The 16,155-nt window shown below is 44.5% G+C and overlaps 1 long non-coding RNA gene and 1 other non-coding gene across 3 annotated transcripts in view; one reads left to right on the forward strand and one right to left on the reverse strand.

The window, feature by feature from the left end:
- Positions 1-215: 215 nt before the first annotated feature.
- On the reverse strand, positions 216-4,562 carry LOC142829623 (uncharacterized). Its single transcript, XR_016349431.1, has 3 exons — positions 4,426-4,562; positions 1,641-1,792; positions 216-354 (listed from the first exon to the last, which is right to left on the reverse strand). It is a non-coding gene; the product is annotated as an uncharacterized LOC142829623 (long non-coding RNA).
- Positions 4,563-5,998: 1,436 nt separating this feature from the next.
- Positions 5,999-16,155, forward strand: part of LOC102455739 (uncharacterized) — a 58,365-nt gene continuing 48,208 nt past the window's right edge. The window contains exon 1 of one of the 2 annotated variants that reach the window (XR_016349429.1): positions 5,999-7,866. This is a non-coding gene — a transcript (uncharacterized LOC102455739). The remainder of the gene's footprint in view (positions 7,867-16,155) is intronic. The other variant, XR_016349428.1, reaches the window with a different exon arrangement.

Genomic DNA, 16,155 nt, shown 5'->3' on the forward strand with positions numbered 1-16,155 from the left:
AAGGGGCTCTGAACTGGGAGGTATTGCTGGGAGGGGAGGCTCCTGCCAGTGCCTCAGCGGGTGCGGAGGCCTCGGCGTCCTTCAGGCCAGGTTAGGACAGGCTACACAGGGATGTCAGCAGGATGGGGTGGTAATTGCATCGCACATCTGGTCGCACCTATGGAGAAACTGTCCCCACGCCTGCTGCCACCACTCCAGGTCAGCCTGTATCTTTGTGGTGACTACTGCCTCGAGCCTTTCAATGGCTGGATGTGCCGCTGGAGGAGCTGGTCCCGCTGCCTGGCCCGCCAGTCTGGTGCCTGTGTGGTTGGGTTGCCGCAGGGCTGGAGGATCCCTCACTCCTGGGTGGCCCTGCTGCAGAGAACACAGAAAATGATGAGGCGGTCATGCAGCCCTGCCCACACTCTCCCTGCGCCCCATGCCATCCGCCCTGAGCCCCAGGCAACACCACACAACTGTGGCTTAGGCCCAATTGGTCCCCTGTGTGTATGTTCGCATAAAGGACTCCCTGGAGTAAAGTGATCCTCCATGGATTGTAACACTTGGGAGACATCACTGTGAATGAAGACCCCTTGTTTATGTCCTGGCCACTTGGCATGTGAAACACCTTGCCAGGGGAGGCTGTGAAGGCTAGGACTATAACAGAGTTAAAAAAAGAGCTCATTAGATTCATGGAGGTGAAGGCCATAACAGGCTATTAGCTAGGGGGTAAGGAACGGTGTTTGTCAAAGGCCGGAGATGGATGGCAGGAGACAAATCACTTGATCACTGTCTTCAGTTCCCCTCTCCCCCCCCCCCCCAGGGCACCTGGCACTGGCCCCTGTTAGCAGGCAGAATACTGGGCTAGATGGACCTTTGGTCTGCCTCAGTATGGCCATTCTTATGTTCTTATGTGTGTCTGCATTGCACTGTGCACATTCCCTCCCCAAGGCAGAGCACGTGGCTTTGATTCTTGTCACTGTCTATGAGCAACACACCATTGATGCTATAGTCATGTTTGCGTATACATCCCCACATTGCATGGGAGCAAGAATGGCAGACGAGGTCTGGATTCTCGGACCACTGTCAATTAATGTCCTCAGAGACGGAGCCAGAGCGACTGGGGAGTGTATCGTCCTTGCAGCAAAACTCAAGTGGCCATAGGCCCAGGCTGGCTGCTTCTCCGCTCACCCTCCTGCTAGCCCTCACACAAGGAGCCCAGGGAAGTGTGTGGCCGCAGTGAGGGGCTTCCCTCGGGGGCAGCCTAGGGGCCGGGAGCAGCCAAAGGGCTCCATGGGGGCTATGCTCACAGGGCTGGCTTGCTGTGGTTTTCCCAGGAGTAGCTGCTGTGTCGCACAGCCAAGTATGGCTGCGTGCTGTCCGTATGCAGCACCCTTCAGGAGGTGTGGGTTCTGGCCTGAGCTCTTGGGGCCTTGGCTGGTTCCAGCCGGCATCCCCCTTCCCCTCCCCTGGGCAGGATGTGTGTGAGCAGCAGGGTCCCAGGTGTGCCCTGGAGCTGCCTGCCACATCCACATGACACACAGTCAGGCTGCACGAGGTTGCACATGCTGTGTACTGCTGCACGGTGGGTGATGCTCCCTCCCTCTTCCCCCAGGCACCCTGCTCCCCCCACCCTTGTGAGTGAGAAGCGCAACACTCACTGGAGGATCCGTCGCCGGCCTCAGGTGAAGCCCGGGAGATGTTCTAGGTGCTAAGCACTGGCTCCAGGTGCAGGGGGACGGTGCTGCTGCGGTCGTCACCCTCATCCTCAGACCCGGAGGGCAGGTCACCCTCCTCCTCCGCGTCAGATGGCCTGGTCAATGGGGGGCACAGGCTGGTGTCCACTGCCACCGAGAGTCCTGGGACTGCTGTCTCGCCGAGGATGGCATGGAGGCGATTGTAGTGGGGGCAGGTGTCGGTTCCTGACCTCTCACCTTCGGTGGCCTGGACATAGGCCAGGCTATGGTCCCAGGCTGCATGAGTCGTTTCAAAGCAGGAGTGCCACGTGGAGCCCGGGCCTGGCCCTAAGCTTCAAGCAGCGCTGTTGCTTTGAAGTATCCACTCTTTCCCCCCCTTGCTGGCTCTTTCTGATAGAGGCAGCAATGGGTGGGGGAAAGTGACTAGTCAACAAGCATGTCAACTATCTGATAAGCATTTGCTTATCGGATAGTTGACTAGTCAACTAGTCCTTCACATCCCTACTCTGGATTGGTTGGATTCTAACTGATTGAATAACCAAACAAGAAGATGGAGATCCTTAGTTATTCTGGGTAGGTCTAAAAAGACTTTTGGGAAATTGGCAGATTTAAACATCTCTGCTCCATTTTGGACTTACAAATTTTACTCCCATTATTATATTTTACCCGCTTTAACCTCTCATTCTTTTTTTCTTAGCTAATAAACCTATAGTTAATTTATAACAGAATTGGCTGTCTGTGTTATAGGAACTGGAGTACCAGTTGATCTAAGTTAAATGACTGGTTTCTTGGAATTGAGAGAAACTTGATGTGGTGTGATTTTTAGTTTTAATAATCTTATTACACAGCTCAGCATGTCTGGGTGGTAAGATAGGCTAATGGACATGGTAAGACTGGTATACCAATCCAGAAGTTCATGTATTACTGGATTTGTGAAATCTAATAATAAAATGTACCACCAATCTGGGTGAGCTGGCCCTTGTTTTCTGACAGTCTGCCCTGAGTTACTCACTCACAGCCATGAGCCACTCCAGACCCTAATTTTGAGCTCAAATGTAAAAAAGGGAATATAAGGTCATAAGATGTCACAATAACCTACAACAAAAATGTTGATGGGACAAGATTCAAAAGCAAGACACACTAAATTAGTCCAAACAAAAGGCCTAGTGATATAATGCAAGGACTATGTTAAGATCATGCCTGATAAACACGAACAATGTGAAACCAGAACTCAATAAACCAAAATTGTTGTGTCCAAAACTAGGCCTATTTCCAGGGCAAAATAATGAGGGAATGGGCTATTTCACCCATCACTCCCTTTTGGAATCTTTAAAGAAAGGCTTTGGGAAAGATAAGCTAGCTACTGGAGCAAGATTCACCATCATGGTTGCTACCCCTGCCATCTCATGGACTCTTATACCTACTTCATTCTAATCTTGAGAAGTGCCTTGAGCAGAGGGCGGCCCAGATGACACCTTTATTTACACTGGTTCCTGCTAGTCTCCAAATAGCATGTGGGGAGTGGGACACTGCTTCTTTCCCTCCCTACCACTTCCCAGTGTGTCCTTTTCCTTCCCTCAACTTATTTATTCTCTTTTCTATCCCTCTCTTTTTACCTTCTATGAATTAGAACTACTACTTATTTGGTTAAGAGTATATTTTTGCAGTCCTGCTGTAAACAACTAAAAACCTACTACAAGTACAAGTTTGCCAGATCTCCGAATGCGGATAAGATTCTGCAAGATGTCAATGTTTTTCTAGCATTTATGTTGTAAGTGAAAGTCAATCCCAGAAACAAAGGCTGCAGTTTCTATCTTGTTTCTCCACGCGCACGCACACACACACTTCTGGGTGTTTGTCTTGTTTTGTCTTTTAGGAAATGGACTTCAATATTTAGAACAACACCAGTAACAGAAGCTCAAGCCTACATCAGTTAATAACGTCTTCTCTTTTCTCCCAAAAGGATCGTTATTACCAAAAATGACTGTCAAACAAGGAGGAAGGCTCCTTCTAACTATTGGAAGGCTATAAGGGGACTAGATATGTTAAAATAAAAGCCTTACTTAATACTTTACATTCCAAATGGTCCTGCCTTTAAGATTAAAATTATTTTTAATGATAGATTTGCCATGGTATTAAGCAGACTGAGGTCTTTGTATGCAGAGCCCAAACTTCGTTTAAAATTGTTTAATGTTGGACGGTGATTAGATTATGTTAACCTTTAAATCATATAATGCATCTAAATTAATGCAACAGGAACAACAAATTCAAGACAGTGATAATAACACTAACGATCTGATGAAGATACCAACAAGAAGGCTGAAGGTAGGAGTAGTGGAGGGATTGAAAGAACAATCCTCCTGAGTTCCCTAAAAAGGCTGCATATGCTAGAACCTAAGAGAGAAGGCAGGTCTGGGTTACCCTGTCTTTCCCATAAACCAATAAGGGGGACACAGATATCAAGAGTAAAAGAGAACAAGAATTCTGAGTTCATGACAGACTGAGGGAGAACTTACAGGCCATTAGACTTTTGTTTTTTGACCAGTCCATTCCCCTTCCAGAGGAAACCAAAAAGTCCAGAGAGGTAGTCCATGAAAGCAGATCATTGTGGAACCAGGATGGACAAAAGGGGTCATAGAGTGAAGAAACATTGGCACTCTAGAGGAAAAGAACAGGTGACCAGCGTTCCATATCCAGAAGGAGATGCATTTACTGTGGAAATCATGAACAGGGAAGGAAGTGCACTCACCAGCACAGCATTATTGACATGCTACCAAGGATGTAGTCTAGGAGCAACTCAGCACATGGACAGAGCAGTCCAAACAGAGCCATCCTTACCCATATGCAGAGGAATAGGACACTCAAAAATGTGAGTCTTAATGTCCACCCACCTGTCTCTTCCTATCCCTGTTCTGTGGCTCTGCTTCCTCCAGAGAGGATCTAGTTAACTTAAAAGTGAAAAAGCCTGCCAGACCTATTAGCAGAACACAGAACCTGTGAAAGAACCATTCAATTGGTAATGAAGCCACTTAGCAGACATTTGCCAACTCCAGCTGTATACTGTCAGCTTCTGAATTTAATGTGCTAGTTTACAGGACCTTAGTTTCAAATTTGCTTTAAAATATTTCATTAGTGTGTTGCTGAAGATTATAAAAATCACATCTCTAAAAAATATCATCATTCCTTCTGCCCAGGCTGCCATTGGGCATAGGGGCACTAGTTTAATAGCACTGCCTAGAGCCTATTAATCATAAGGATGGCCCTGGCTCCAAAGAGTTTAATCAAGTTCCACTTGTTCTACGTAACCTGTGTTCAGTTTCACTCTCGCCCTCTGCTAAAGAAACACCTTAGGCATGTAGAAGAAGAAGGGTGTGATTGCCATATATTCCCCATCTTGAAACATAAATATAATTTATTTAACAGTATTAAGATTTTCGGAAGTGTTTATTATTGGCCTAACTTTGCTCTCACTGCTCCTGTTGAACTCAATGGTAAAACCTCTGTTGAGTTAGGCCTACCCTGTACACCCTTGCAAATCCAACACAGTCCTTTCCCCTTTTCTGTTATAGGTTTGTTATTAGGTCTAACAGCTGAGACAACTAAAGAAACAAACATCTAAAAAGTGGGCTGCATCATGTTATTCTCATCATAGTGATGCTGCCTACTGTAAGCTCCATATATTCTGCTGCTGTAGCTTTTACGTACCATGTAATGTCTAGACACTTCTTAGATGTTTATACTAGAATAATTTGCACCAGTCCCAAGGAGAATGAAAAGCATCACAGAATGCTGCACATGAGAGTAGAGATGGAAGACTTATATTGTTGTTCTTACTTGGTAAAACTCCCTTGAGCATTGGTGAGAAGTTTGCAAAAATAAGCACTTTAGAATCAGACTTAGCATGTTAAAGACCATTAATAACTGAATAACTTCTTTTGGAAAATAACAAAACAAAGAGGTGATGTTTATGATTGTTATTAAAGCAATTTTGCATTTTTCACATTTGGTATAAAATTCTTCATGTTTATTAACACCCAAAACTAACCTGAGAAACACTTAAAAACTCAAGTGACATACTCCCCTTGTAAATATTTATAGGGAAAATTTAAAGTCCTGTAGTCCTTGGCTTATATTGTAGCTCATTTCAAATTAATGCCATTTTGTATGTCTTTTAAAATTCACAATTTTGTATTAAAACCCCAAAAATTCCACTATGTTTTTTATCCAATAATTATAGTATAAGCTTGTAAATGAAATCTGCTCATAATAATTATTGTACTGTAAAATCCAATTCATGCAATATAAAAATTCCAGTTCTGTATCTTTTGAAGTCAATAATAAAACTTACAAGATTAGTAAAGTAATATTATTTATTTTATTTAATAAAATTAATCCTCATGTAATTCACATTTTTTACCTTATTCTATTTATTGTTGCATAGGTAAGGTGTCTATTGCAATATCAACGGTCACAAACTGAAAACAGATACTGCTATTAGTAATGTGCAAAAGGAAAAATCAACACTTTTTTGCAGTTTTATTTCTGGTGCATGTTGTCTATGGAGTAAACAGACCAAACAGATATAAACAACACAGAAATCCATAAAAAAATTCCTTGAATTTATTTCAGATGTCACATACTTTATATGAATCCATGTGCCTATAAATTCACATGGTTTTCCACAAAGTAATAAACTTTCCTTATTAACCTCCTTTTTAACCAAACATGTATTACTTTACAAGTGTTATGCCAATGGTTCTTAGTAAATTAATGTAAATAGATTAGCTTGAAATAGTAAAGTAGGGTAAGTTGTGATTTGGGGAAAATTGTGTGTTCCTAATTAAACCGTAAGGGAATGGTTATAGTTTAATATGTTGATTTTTAATGTCAAAGTTTGCTAATATCCTTTTTTATTATCCTACCTTTTTCTCATGAGCTGAGTAGCAATACATGAAAAAAAAACCTATCAATTGGATAAAGTTACATCCAGCTGCAGCACAAATCTTGTGTTAATAGCTCTGTACAAAATTAATCTATGTCTGATGGGGAGGTGAAAACACACTCAGTCTGTCTTCTGCCTCAATAATAACTAACTTTTGTACTAAAGCCAATTTTTTTCATTGGAATAAGTACAATTGTCTACCTTCAGTATTTACAACATCCTAATACTGTCTTGTGAATTAAGTCAATTTTCTCCTTTTTATTATTCAGAATAAAATACCATCACTTTTAAATACATAAAAACAAAGATATGTGTATTTTCCCATGCATAGAGGAAAGTAAATGCATATAACAGACTGGACATTCTATATCTGTATAGTTTTGAATATACAGGTTTGGATTTTAAAAAATGGTCAGTTTTGGCTTTCATATACTTTGATGGAAATAGTGTTTGGTCAACACACATAGGTTTTTGAAAACACCTACCTGCTATATGTAGGTATATCCAGTGTAATATACAAAGACTGTTAAAATAAAGGTATAATCTAGGGCCCAATGTCTGCTGCACAAGGGAGGGTTAGCTTTAGAGTCTGAACATTTGTGTACTGCACCTGTAAAGTCCAGCACCCAGCTCCAAAGAGTAACTCTGAATAGTAAGGTGTAGAGGGCAGATGAGAGTGTGGATTTTCTGCTCTTCTAACCCATGTGGGGGTTCATTGGGGCCCAGAGGTCATAAGTTCTGAGGGCATAGTACATAGTTTAGTACTTAAGAAGAGCAGTGAATTTCTGAATTTTATCCCTGCCCATGGGCATGCTGAATCAGTGCATTTTCTGAACACAAACCCTGTATTCATGGCAGCCAGTGGTGCTCATTGTGTGAACTATACTAGCCATCTCCAAACACCTCATCAGAAAAGGAATTGAATAATTAGAGCCCCAATTAGTACCAAAGCCAATCATTAGACTGATAGCTCAATCATTGTGTTTGATTGGCTTCATGTGTGACTTTTTCCATTTCCTACCCCCCACAACAGCTCCTGTAACATCACCAGTCTTCAGATGCATAATCTGGATTGTACCCACTTCAAACAATTTAAAATCTCATTTATTATTTTTCATACAAGGGGCCTCACTTTAAAAACAAATGCTGCAGACAAGAAGGTTTATGACATACATCTTTCATTCCCTGAGTGAACCAAAAAAGAGAAAGGGCTACAACACAAAAGGATATAGTGTGGTACAGTGTAAGGTAAGAAAAGAAGTCAAATTCAAAAAGATTATAGGAAATTCTCTAGGCACTAGAAAAATTAAACCACCCAAATCTAGGTTCAACAGAGTATGGAAATATGATGGGAAAACAGAGCTGTTATTTTTCCATGAGGTTATAGATACTTATGCAACTAGAATCAATATAGGAATGTATTCAAGATTCTTAAAGGGATCTGACTGAGTAGCACGACAAGAAAGGATCTGCAGATGAAACTGGTAATGGTAAGGAACAAGATTCTGGGTGCAGATCAAGAGTTCCTGTCCCATTTCTATTGTTGCAATTAGAGCTGGACACAGTGAGCTATAAAGACTCAACAGTACAACACTTTTTTTTCTATTCATGAACTAGCTACTAACACTTTGATATTTACTTTATGCAGAACTATATCCATCTGTGCAAACTCTTTGGGACAACTGTGTCTATCCATTTGAGCAACTATGGTCACTATGCCATTAGCAAAGTTCTGAAAATGAAATGATCCTGGAATTGCTTTTTCATTCTTTGGTGCCTATGTACTCTACGCATCTTAAAATATGAGCTAAACACAAACAGTTAAAAACAAGGCAGCATGACCTTAGGATCTTGACAGGGCAAGAACAGGGTATAAAGTCCCTTGATAAATTTGTCATCTTAACTTCTACCTACAATCTCACATACCCAGCATAACCAAAATTGTCATTAAAATGATAAGACAACCCCTGAGTCATTTTTGGCTGCTTCCTCTTACACATTTCCCTTGCTCCAAATTAAGCCTATTACTACTTGTCCTGCCTTCAGTAGTCATTGAGAACAGTTTATACAGTCCTTAATATATTTGAAGATTGTTAACTCTCTCTCACCAGTCTCCTTTTCTCAAGACTAAACATGCCCATCTTTTTAAACTTTTTGTTGCTTTCAAACAGTTTCTCTCATTTGTTTTTTGAGGGGCAGAATTGGACATAATACAGGTTGGGGTTCCATCGTCTGGCACCCTGAGGACCTGACTGGTCCTAAATGAGAGATTTTTCTGGACCAGGGGAGGTCATTTCAGGCACCCTAATGCCAGCTCCCTCCCCACCACCAGTCTCCCCTCCCCACTGGGCTTTTGTGCCCCCTAACCCTGCTGAGTTACATGCCAACTCTTGGGGGAGTGGGAGCAGCCCAACTGAGCCGCACACTAGCTCCTGGGCCCTCAGCCCTATGCAGTGCACCAGGACTCTCTGATTGTGGAGTGTCCTTGGTCATGATGGACCATGGATGTTGCCAGACTAAAGATTCCCAGACTTTAGAAGTGCAATCTGTACTACAGCTGAGTAAAGCAGTACAATTCCTCCCATGTCTTACATGCAGCAGTCTCATTAATACAGCCCACAGCATTAGCCTCTTTTGCAACTGAATCTTACTATTAACTTGCAGTCAACTTGCACTCCACAACTTGTGCTCCACTAACCTGTAATTCCTCTTTTTATAGTTTCTTTCCTAAGTGGAAATCTTTGCACTTTTTTTTGTAAATTTCATCTTGTTGATTTCAGACCTATGCTCCAATTTGTTGAGGTCATTGTGCATTCTAATCCTGTCCTCTAAAGTGTTTGCAACTACTCCCAACTTGGTGTCATTCATATATTTTATAAACACACTATCCACAATATTATCCAAGTCACTAACAAAAAACAAGACCTAGAACAAACCCCTATGAGACCCCACTAGATAAACCATTCCAATTTGACAGCAAAACATTGATAACCACCCATATGAACTGGGTCATATCACCTCTGTAGGTGTAAGACACTACTAATTTGATCTGGTAGCATTTTACACCCACTCTGCACAGATGAAAACAACTACACAAGCTGCAAGACAGCAGGAGTTAGTCCCATTGGTTTCAGTGGATGTACTCCTGAGTTAGGAGTGAGATAAAAGGCAAGCCCACAGCTAAGCAGTTCCAATCCTACCAGGTCAAAAGTGTCAAGAAGGTATTACTAGCAGATAGCTAGCTATTCAGTGGCCTCCTACGTGAAATGAATTTTTTTGTTTCAGCCATGTTCCAAGACTACTGGTCTCATCAAAACAAAAACTACCATAGCAGGCACTTGCTGGCCATCTTAGTACACAGGCCTGTCACATATCCTGGGTGGCAGAGAGCACAGCATGAGAGCTCTTCTTCTCCATGGGTGGCAGATATAAGAGCCAAGAGGAGGCAATGCCTTCCCTGGGTGTTGGTGCTCAACCTGTCCCCTATTTTATCCCTTATTCTGACCCTTTCTTAAGGTTCCCACAGCAGGCTGCTGCTGCTTGCAGACTGGCAACTCTTCCCCCAACATGGATCTGTTAGCTTAAAACTGAAAAGTCTTCCAGCTTGATAGACCTTAGCATAACACCGAACCCATGAAAGAGCCATTAAGTGGTAAGGAAACCATTTAACAGGCATGTGCCAACACTGAATTCACTGACAAAAACATAGTTGTGCATCATTAAGTCTACAGGACTTACTTTAAAATTTGCTTTAAATATTTCATTAGTTTGTTGCTGAAGATTATAAAGTCACATCTCTAAAAAAACCTTGCATAAATATTTTGATGCACAATCTCAGTATTCAGCTTTAGCCTTAAATGCTGCTATAGTCAAAGATTTTAAATACATTTTTCAAAATAACATTCTTCTTTAACATTCTTAAAATTAATTTTAATTACTGTAGTATAAAAACTTACTTCCAAAATCTTCCTGTCCTTTCTATCTATCCCTCCTCCTTTGTTGAAGAGAGCTCTGAAAGGGACAAAATTTCTTTTCTTCCAGATAACTGGACAAATGAGTTTCCCTTTTACTTGTGACTATTTGATGAACTAGTTGTAAGAAAACCTTCTGCCAACATCAGTACCTTAATAAGATATAAAATCCTTTGTTATGCCTAAAATCTTTGGAAACATATTTTAACATAAACAGAGTGAAATTTCAGTAACATATTTTGTTATGAAAATCACACAATAAATTATTGCTCCCTTTTTCTAAAAGCAATGAACTTTGTTATGAACACACAGACTGTTCTGACTTATTTAAAACAATGTCTTTGTTTCGGTGAGTTTAATATGTAGTAATTTGGAATGAATAATTTATGAAGCCTTAAGAGTATATTTAAATATAAAATCAGCTTAGAAATACTGATGACGAAAATGTAAAACAGAGAAGTGCTGTATGTATGTGTACTATAATATTTAATGTTATATTCAGCAAGATAATTGACTTGCCCCTACTGCAAAGTTTTTTGCAAATAAATCTTTGACAAACTTCAGGGTATATAAGAAAACCATGATTTTTTAAATCCCCAAATACAGTGCTTTTAATTAACTTCTACAGGTCTAGTCATCACAATCTAACACGCAGTGGAAAACATGCTCTGTTTTCTTTAGAAAGGCATTTTAGAAAAGTGTGGGTTTTTCCACATGTCAATTGCTATATTTGGGTTCAGGGATAGAGCTGGAGTGGGTGAGCAGAGGGAGACAATGGGGAGTGGGAGGGACCTAGGCAGAGCAGAAACTCACCTCCCCAAGTAGCAGTTTCATCATCTGCCTATTGTGCTCTCTCTCTAGTCTAGTGGTTAGGCTGCTTGCTTGGATTGCAGTATATTCTAGTTCAAATCCCTCCCCCCAGCTTCCTATTCTGCAGGGGTTTGCACAGGGATTTCCTGCCTCAGAGGTGGCTATACTTTGCAGTGATCCCTCCTTGTCTAAACCCCCTTTCTTTCTCCAGAGGCCATTGTCTTCTTGGGACATGGAAGGAAATTTGGACAGGGATTGCTCACCAGCGACTCTCCCCAGGAGGTGGGAGCCCCTAGTTCACACCCCTCAAAAGAGTGCCCTGTGGTCTGCTACAACCTGGGGGGCCTGTACCCTGATCATGGAGGACAAGAGTGAGGGGGGGGGATTACTCCCAGCAGCAATTCCTCTTTAATTAAAAGAGCAAGAAGGGCTGCAAATGGCCTCTTGATCAGTTAGAAGGGCTCTCTTCTCACACACCATCAACAGAAGACATTTAAGGAACCCTCCACCTCCTACTACCTACCAGGTCAGCACTAAGGACATTTGTCTGGAAGTAAGATATCAAAGTTCAAATTCCTTCTCTGGGAGCACAACCAGGATTTGAACCAGCACTTGCAGTGTTCAGTAGGCAAGCATCCAAACCCTGGACTGTAGGGAAGACTCACAACAAGCTTGTAGCTCAATGACTTTTTAATGACAGTGGCCCAGCCTCAAAAGGAAACATTGAAGGAGCCAGCACATTGGAATATCCTTCTAGCCCAGTTCTTAGGCCAGCCACTTAAGGTAAGAGATCAACAAGCAAGAAGTGGACGTGAACCCAAAACCTCCCACCTGCTGGGCACAAACCCAACCAGATCCATTCTGTGGCCAGCCTTATCCTCCGAGATGTAAACTAGAGCAGCAGATGTGTAATCTGGGAATTTTTCAAACATTCATCTTGTAAAGAGTAAAGTGCATGAACCAAGCTCTTGAAGAGCTTGATTCAGAACAATACTTATGCATGTGCTTCAGTCCCATTGATTTAGTGAAGGCAAAAATCCCATGTGCTTCTTATAAGTGTAAGCAGGGGCTGAACTGCTGCTTGCTGTCAGCCAGCTGAAAGGAGGGGTGGGTGTGCCCACTACAGTCGTTTAGCTCTACAAGGTAATTAACTGTTAACTGTTGACATGTAAATACTGCTCAGGAGAGAATCCAAGGTGTGGCTATGTAAATCCCATTCAGCCAGGGCTGATGGAGGGTCAGTGTTGGAATGGAATGTGGAGAATTGTATATAATTTGGGACTGTTGTGGGGGTCACTAATCATGCTACCCCTAAATGTGGGAACTGTCAAACATGCCACCAGTGCTTGCAGGAGAGACACCACCATCATGGTAAGAGGTCTCGAAAGAACAAGCCTCCCCCCTTCCAGAGTTGAGTGAACAGAGCTGCGGGAAAGAGTTAAAGGACTTGAGTCAGCCTGCTTCACACCTACCAGGTGTGAGCTGTAAGACTGGCCCAGCCTGCACCTTTCCCCCTTTGTTTTAAGGACAGACCTAAAGCAGACTCCCTGAGGAGTCTTTTTGTTTGCTAGTCCAGTGAAAGCTGGATTCATTTGAGAGCTGAAATCACTGGTTTGGCTGAGAGTTGAAATCACTGAGCTGAAATCACTGGTTTGGCTGAGAGCCAGACCTACTGCAGCCAGTAGAGTGGCAGCAGGCGAGGAGCGGCGACTAGCGGCGTGGCGTGGAGGCAGGCGAAGAGCGGCCATCAGCGGTGTGGTGTGGTGCGACGGTGGACGAGGAGCGGCCATTAGCGGCGTGGCATGGAGCGGCGGCAGGCGAGGAGCGGCGACCAGTGGTGTGGCATGGAGCGGCAGCAGGCGAGAAGCGGCGACAGGTGCCCAGCGGAGCGTCCAGAGGTGTGGGACGAGACAGCTGGTGAAGCATAGCGGAGTTTCGTATAAGGTGCCCCCTATCTATCTCCCCACCCCCATCTCTACCCAGGTTGGGAGGTGAAACCCTGCGGGTGAACTTTGGGACTCTGGGTGGCACAGAGACTTGTGGGGACAGAGACTTTTGGGGAGTCGGTGGACTTCGGGCGAATCTTGGCCGGGGTGGGGGCTCATGTTTGGGTTATGAACTCTGTTTGTGGTGTTTTCCCCAAGCCAATGCCGTATGAATTCTTCCTCTGTTTCATTAAATGTTCTTTTCCTACACTCAGACTCAGTGCTTGCGAGTGGGGAAGCATTGCCTCTCAGAGGCGCCCAGGGGTGCGTGAATTTCCCAGATCACTGGGTGGGGGCTCGAGCCGGTTCTTTGTGAGATTGACCCCAAGATATTGAACCCAGCCCTGGTTCCTGCCAGGCCTACCCGGCAGAAGGGCTACATTTTGGGGGCTCGTCCGGGATTTACTGGGTCAGTACCCCTCGCAAGCACATGTTGAGTGAGTTGCTGTTGTGGGAAATAATTGTGATTTGTATTTGAGGGCATTACTGTTTGTATCATGGCTTGTCTGTCAGGTTTGTTGGGCCCTGGCCCAGAAGCCTCTAGATCAGAGGCAGCAACCTCAGCAGATGATTGGGCAAAAGCTCTGGGGCAAATCTTGGAGAAATGTGTGCTATCCCATGCTATGGCAAGCTCCTATTGTAAGTTAAGATTATTCCCTGGGGAAGAGGAGTTTGAACCCTGGCTGGAACACACCACTGAAATGCTAGAGCATTGGGCTGTGCCAGACAGAGAAAAACGAAGATGTTTAGTAGACAGTCTCCGGGGCCCAGCTTTAGATGTGATTCGCACCTTGAAGCTCACTAACCCTGAGGTCAGTGTAAAGGACTGCCTAGAGGCCCTCACTCACACCTTTGGGAGCATGGAGGGTCCTGAAGACAGTTTTTGTAACTTTCTCAATGCTAAGCAGCACCGAGGAGAGAAGCTCTCAGCCTATGTACAGAGGTTGGAGAAGTTGCTGCAGAGAGCTGTCATTAGGGGAGCCGTGACTGCTGAGCAGATGGACCAGACCAGATTGGCTCAAATTGTAAGAGGAACTCCATATTACAGCCCGATTCTACTACACCTCCGGCTAAGAGAACGACTGGAACACCCCCCTGCGTACTCCCAACTGATAAAGGAGGTCAGAGAGGAGGAAGAAAGGCAGGCTACCAGTGGGCTTTGGGAGGCCCAGAGGCCTAAGCCAACCAGCGCTGCACCCCGACAAACAGCTGGTGTGCTCATGGTGAACACCAGAGGAGACATTGCCCAGCAAGTTCAGGTCCTGACAGAACGGATTGCTGAGTTGCAGAGAGCCATTGACCAAGTGCGGATTTGCAGGGATGAGGAACCTCAGGCTGTGGTGATGGATAAGTCAGCGCCTGGAGCTGCCATTCCACCCAGCCAAAAGAGGAGAGGATCATTCTTCTGCTACCGGTGTGGTCAAGATGGGCACAGGGCTGCACATTGCCCAAATGAGGAAAACACCACAAACAGAGTTCATAACCCAAACATGAGCCCCCACCCCGGCCAAGATTCGCCCGAAGTCCACCGACTCCCCAAAAGTCTCTGTCCCCACAAGTCTCTGTGCCACCCAGAGTCCCAAAGTTCACCCGCAGGGTTTCACCTCCCAACCTGGGTAGAGATGGGGGTGGGGAGATAGATAGGGGGCACCTTATACGAAACTCCGCTATGCTTCACCAGCTGTCTCGTCCCACACCTCTGGACGCTCCGCTGGGCACCTGTCGCCGCTTCTCGCCTGCTGCCGCTCCATGCCACACCACTGGTCGCCGCTCCTCGCCTGCCGCCGCTCCATGCCACGCCGCTAATGGCCGCTCCTCGTCCACCGTCGCACCACACCACACCGCTGATGGCCGCTCTTCGCCTGCCTCCACGCCACGCCGCTAGTCGCCGCTCCTCGCCTGCTGCCACTCTACTGGCTGCAGTAGGTCTGGCTCTCAGCCAAACCAGTGATTTCAGCTCAGTGATTTCAACTCTCAGCCAAACCAGTGATTTCAGCTCTCAAATGAATCCAGCTTTCACTGGACTAGCAAACAAAAAGACTCCTCAGGGAGTCTGCTTTAGGTCTGTCCTTAAAACAAAGGGGGAAAGGTGCAGGCTGGGCCAGTCTTACAGCTCACACCTGGTAGGTGTGAAGCAGGCTGACTCAAGTCCTTTAACTCTTTCCCGCAGCTCTGTTCACTCAACTCTGGAAGGGGGGAGGCTTGTTCTTTCGAGACCTCTTACCATGATGGTGGTGTCTCTCCTGCAAGCACTGGTGGCATGTTTGACAGTTCCCACATTTAGGGGTAGCATGATTAGTGACCCCCACAACAGTCCCAAATTATATACAATTCTCCACATTCCATTCCAACACTGACCCTCCATCAGCCCTGGCTGAATGGGATTTACATAGCCACACCTTGGATTCTCTCCTGAGCAGTATTTACATGTCAACAGTTAACAGTTAATTACCTTGTAGAGCTAAACGACTGTAGTGGGCACACCCACCCCTCCTTTCAGCTGGCTGACAGCAAGCAGCAGTTCAGCCCCTGCTTACATAAGCATAACAATGGTATTAATCCTCCATCCAAAGTTATGTCAGGTGTTTTTGGAGGGACAGAAAACACTGCTGAAATGTCCACCACAGCTTCTGTGAAGCTGTACCTGTTTCCAGGAACAGGAGTGTAAATGAAAGCAAGAGAGTTGAAAAGGAATCTTCTCTATGCTCCTAGGCAGGGTGTATTGATGGGCTGATCAAACGCCCTATAACATGTAGGGTAGGCAAAGAAGT

This window comes from Pelodiscus sinensis, chromosome 4, assembly GCF_052426305.1.
Source record: "Pelodiscus sinensis isolate ZL-2025 chromosome 4, ASM5242630v1, whole genome shotgun sequence".
Taxonomy (NCBI): Eukaryota; Metazoa; Chordata; order Testudines; family Trionychidae; genus Pelodiscus; species Pelodiscus sinensis.